The sequence below is a fragment of the Elephantulus edwardii genome, unplaced genomic scaffold (assembly GCF_000299155.1).
Source record: "Elephantulus edwardii isolate Elephantulus edwardi_28Jun2011 unplaced genomic scaffold, EleEdw1.0 scaffold00180, whole genome shotgun sequence".
In the NCBI taxonomy this organism is placed as follows: Eukaryota; Metazoa; Chordata; class Mammalia; order Macroscelidea; family Macroscelididae; genus Elephantulus; species Elephantulus edwardii.
Genome location: NW_006399930.1, coordinates 1055172 through 1060786, shown reverse-complemented (window position 1 = coordinate 1060786; position 5615 = coordinate 1055172).

Here is a 5615-nt window from a genome sequence, read left to right as displayed (position 1 = left end):
GCTGAATTGGTCGACTATGTCCAATAGTTTTCTTGCTGAGTTTTTAGGATTTTCTAGGGATGCTATTATATCATCTGCAAGAGAGATAATTTTACATCCTCTTTGCCAATCTGGATACCTCTTATTTCCTTCTCTTGTCTTGTTGCTATCCCTAAGAATTCTAATATAATATTGAACAAGAGAGGGAAAGGGAATGCCTTTAACCTCTCTCCATTGAGAATAATGGGAATTTCCTCAACATAGTAAAAAGAGCATTCTTTTTTTATATGTAGACTTTTGTTCCTGTTCCTGTTGCCATGAGCTCATGGGTTGCGATTATCTGCATAAAATCATCTTCATCAGAGTTGCTCTTCTCTCAGGTACTAATACTGGAGAGACAAACTACTTAGATGGAGATGAATGGGCTGTGTTGACCAAACTCATGTCATTCTAGGTTGGCTGTAAATTACATCTGTATTTTCACCTGTGCAAAACATTGACATCTCTGACTCCTGTGTTGTTTAAAGCCAAGAGTAGCTGGAAGTCAAAATCACTGTGTGTGATGGCCTAAATCTAAATAGTTGCCAAGGGAACACCATGTGTTTCAAAGTAGAACTGTGCTCCATAAAACTGTCAGTAACTGATTTTATTGGAAATAGGTGACCAGGCTTTCCTTTGAAATGCTCTTACATAGACTTGAACATCCATCTACCTAAAGCACTAATTTTTTGCACCACAAAAGGACTCCTTGGAGGGAAACAATCATTAAGGAGGGATGTGAGATGAGTACTGAACATAAGTAAGGGTCTTGAGAATTTATGTTTACCTTTCCTTTTAGGTAAGAGAGACAACAAAAGACCATCAGAACTGGCTTTGACAAGCACTGTGGCAATTGGACAATTAAAACAGACATTGGAGGGGGGGAAGAAGAATGAACTGGGGATGAGGGTGGAGCAAACAGTGCAACAATGAATGAATGAAAACCCCAAATCTCTGTAAATGTTCATTAAAACTAATAAAATTGAATAAAATAAAAGAGAAATGTATATGTTGCCAAAGCTACTGAAACCATGAATGCTGCTGCACACTTGCGGAAGAAGGACAGGCAAAAAAAAAAGATTTAAAAAAAAAATAGAAACTGTGAGACCACTGTGGCAGACATCTCCACCCTTCTCCTGAGACAGGACCTTGAATGAACCATCTTCTGTTCAAATTTAGATAAGAGAAATCTGTAGGATTACAACATTTTATCTTTTTATTTTTTCTTAGTTCTTTATGTTTCTTTTCAAATCAACTCAGGGCAAGATAATAAACAGTAGATAGTGACATGTACTAACATGACACTAAGGCAAATGTCCTTATAACACTTTTATGATTACAACAATTAACGGGGAAGTTCCAGTGGATTCTAAATTGCAAACATATTTTCCTCTTTCAGTTTTAGATTTTACTTCGTAATAAAAATTAATGATAACAATCAAGGGGTTAATCAGTGATGTGTGAGTAGTGAGATTATTCTGTTTATTTCAATAAACAACATGACAAAGTACCATTTTGCGTTTTTTAATAGAGCCCAGCTATTGACATCATTGTTTGACAGAGGATAAAGGATTTTTTTTTTCTTTCCCTTTCTTCTCTGTCTTTCAGGAGGAATTACTGAATTTAGTATTATGGGGCTGCTTAGCTTAGTAAAAATTGAAATGGTATAGACCTCGAGAACCAGTGCTTTATTGTAGGGTTGTTTGTTTGTTGTATTTAAAAAAAAAACCCAACGGAAAAACCAAAACAAAACAAAATACACCCGAAAAAACTCATACAGTAACTGATTTTGGTAGAAAGCTTATCCTTTCAACAAAGGAAAGTTGCTGGCTAGTAATCCAATCTTTGACAAAGCTTGATTTTTCTGGCAGCAAAAAAGAGAAGAAGCTGTATTATGGAAAAAAAAACCAACTTAAAAATAAAGCTTGAGCGGAAGGGAGAACAGCTTCTTGAAAATAATTATAACTTAGCTGTTTTGTTTGATAAAATGCTTGTTACTGGGTGAGAGAGATATGGCATCCTGTTCCCTGCTCCAAGGTAAGACCAGCCCAGAGTTCAGCAATGGGAGGAAAGAACTCATAAAAGAGAATTTCTCTCTTACCAGATATTCTTGGATTTTACTGATGAAGCCATGAGCATCCACCTCCTTCCCCAGCAGTGCTGTATTTTTAGAAGTCAGAACATCACAGCACATTATTTATTGCTCTGGAATAAGGTTACAGCATTTTTTCCCTATTGGATGTGATCATGATAAGAATCTGATTAAATTGTTGTTGTTTTTGCTTTTGTCACTGAGTGTTATGTTGGCAACTTCCAAAAGCCAGATGTGTCAGGAAGTGATGTGGACAAGAACTATTCAAAAACAAACGTGCACAGCTGCCTTTCTCAAAATTTCCAAGCCCTGTTCAACATAAAGTTCATGCTTTCAAGTCTAGTATTTCTGAAATTATGTTTTCCTATAGTTTACTCATTATTTTGGAGTTCTGAATGTATACTCTCTCTCTTCAAAGAAGTCTTTCTATTTCCTCAATGTATCATAAGGTAACACACATATATATAATATGATATAGTAATGTAACTCTTTAATGTAAAAGCATGTTAAACAACAGAATATACATAAAAGGAGGTCTGCTATCACAGTGGGGAAGCACATAGCTGCTAAACAAAAGGTCAGTGGTTTTCACTTTTCACCTGCTTTGGTCAAGAAAGATGTGACCTGCTGCTGTAAAGATTACAGCCTTTCCTTTCTCAAAAAGTTGCAAATAGAAATAACCTTTGGCCCAGGAATTCTACTACTGGGAATTTACCCTAAAGAAACCATAACTGCCACCCAGGCAGATATATGCACACCTATGTTTATTGTGGCTTTGTTCCCTGTAGCAAAGAGATGGAAACAACCCAAGTACCCATCAACAAATGAATGGATAGAGAAGTTCTGGTATATTCACACAATGGAACACTATGCAGCATTGAAAAACAAGGAACTCATGCAATATTATTCAAAATGGTTGACTCTGGAGAACATTATGCTGAGTGAAATATCCCAGTCACAAAAGGACAAATATTGCATAGGGCCACTGTTGTAAAATGAGACTGACATCGGGGTTGAGAGGAGACAGAAAATGAGGGGAGGAATGATATACATTGCACTGAAATAGAGGAGGGAGAGAACTGTTTGAAAGGGATATATGAATGGGTATTCTTGTCATTACAAAAATCCAGAGTGAAGGCTACATAGTGGAGTGAATTTGTGGGGGAGCGATCGCATAACAATGAAATAGTTTTTCTTTTCAAGGAGAAGAGTGATTTGGGAGGAGGAGTGGGCAGGGAGAAAAGTGCAACAATGAATGACTGGAAATCCTAAGTCTCTGTAAACTTTCATTAAAATTAATAAAGAAAAAAAGGGAAAAAAATAGTTTTCAAAACTATTACTCTGTATGTTCTGCCATTTTTAGTGTCCAAACCATGAGACCAAAATGTGACCATCTGCTTCTGTAATTTGGAAATTTAAGGGACAAGGATCTTACAGAGTCACTAGGATTAGAATTGAGTCAGTAGCGATGAGGTTTTGGGATTTTTCTAAGACTGTTTATGTTGCCCTATTGCAGAAGATCTGTATGATTTAAGTCAATTATTCAGCACTCCAAAATAAATCAAAATTGATTTCTCCAACAATAGTTGATTAGGACTGATATATGGTTAATAAACTATAAAATGGATGAGAAAATCAGCATTAATAGATTTTCATATTTGTAGTATAAAACCTTCTATCACAATCATTAAGCTACAATTATGAAATTATCATTTTCTTCTCTTTAGTAATATTCTCATGGTGATTAACACAAATTCTTGATTATTGGCAAGTTCTATGATGGAAATGAAATAAAATTTTTGTACTGAAACAATGAGGAAGTATTCCTTAGTTAAAATTATATTGTGAGTGTTAAATGTATCAAGCTAAAAATTTATGTAAGATTAATGTTGGTGTCACTCTGGAGACTAAGGTGCGTCTGATACAGGCCATGTTCTTTGCAATCTCTTGTTATGCATCAGAAAGTTTGAGAATGCCTAGGGAGGATAGAAGGACAATTGATGCCTTTGAGCTGTGGTGCTGGAGAAGAGTATTGAATGTACCCTGGACTGCCAAGAAAACAAACAGATTCATCCTTGATAGGGTTAAACCAGGCTATTCCTTGGAGGCAAGGATTCTGGGGCTTCGTCTGACATACTTTGGACATGTTGTAAGGAGGGAGAGGTCCTTGGAGAGGGACATCATGCTTGGGAGGCTGGAGGGATAGCGCAAGAGGGGAAGACCCTCTATGAGGTGGATTTATTCAGTGACTGGAGTAATCGGATGGGTATGTCAGAGGCAGTGCAATTGACACAGGATAGAGCAGGGTTTAGAGCTGTTGTACATAGGGTCACTATGAGTCGCAAGCGACTTGATGGCACATAACAATAACAACAACAAAATCAATTGTAAAAGGGCACATGTGTGCTATAAATATATATATCAATGTTAATGTTGAGTATTATTTGAAGTGTTAAACACTAAGAGTATGGAATAAAAAGAAAATTAAAATTACCTTTTTTTAAAATCAAATACACTGTATTCAATTTAAAATAAAGATTATAGTGTTAGAAATTCTATAAGGAAGTTCTGCTCTGTCCGGTAGGTCAGTATGATTTGTTCTTGGTTGGTGGTTTTTTGTTTCTTCGGGGTTTTTTTTTTGTGTGTGTGTGTGTGTTTTAATTGCTATAATGTAGTGGACCTTATTGTGTACTGCATAATTAATATATTAAAATCTGTGAGTGTTGTTAGGTGTTGTCAAGTAGACTATGACTCCCAGTGACCTTAACAACGAACAACAAATCAGAACCTTGTCCTATCATGTGTCATACTCAGTCTTTGTAATACTGCAGCCTATTCTTCTAATTACTTTGTCAATACACCTCATTGAAGGTCTTTCTCTTTTTTGCTGACTCCATACTTTTCCAAGCACAGTATCTTATTGTGAGGACTGGTGCTCCCTGACAACATGCCTGCTGTAGTCAAGACTGACTCTCACATTCTTGCTTCTAGGGAGCACCCTGGTTCCATTTCCTCCAAGACAGATTTATTCACTCTTGTCACTCCATGGAATATTCAATACTCTTCAGCAACAACACAGTTCAAAGATATTGTTTATTCTTTGCTCTTCCTTAATCACTGTCCAGCATGTGCACATATACAAAGCATTGAAGATACTATGGCTTGGGTCAGGTGCACCTTAATTTTTAACTGAAATTCTTACTCTTTATAACACATTAAACAGGTCCTTGACAGCAGCTTTGCCTAGTGCAGCATTTTTCTTGATTTCTTGGCTATAGCCTTGTTGGATTTTTATTGTTGATTTTAAGTAAAATGAAATTTATATAAGGGTTTGTCATTGTTGTTAAATGCTGTCAAGTCACTGACGACTCATAGTGACCCTATGAACAAAAGACCTGAACACTTGTATAAGTTTCATCGTTTCTCCAAGTTCATAGAGTTTCCAGAGACAAGCTTTTTCTGAAGTGGATGCCACCCTTGCTTCAAGTCTGTTTTAATGTAGGAA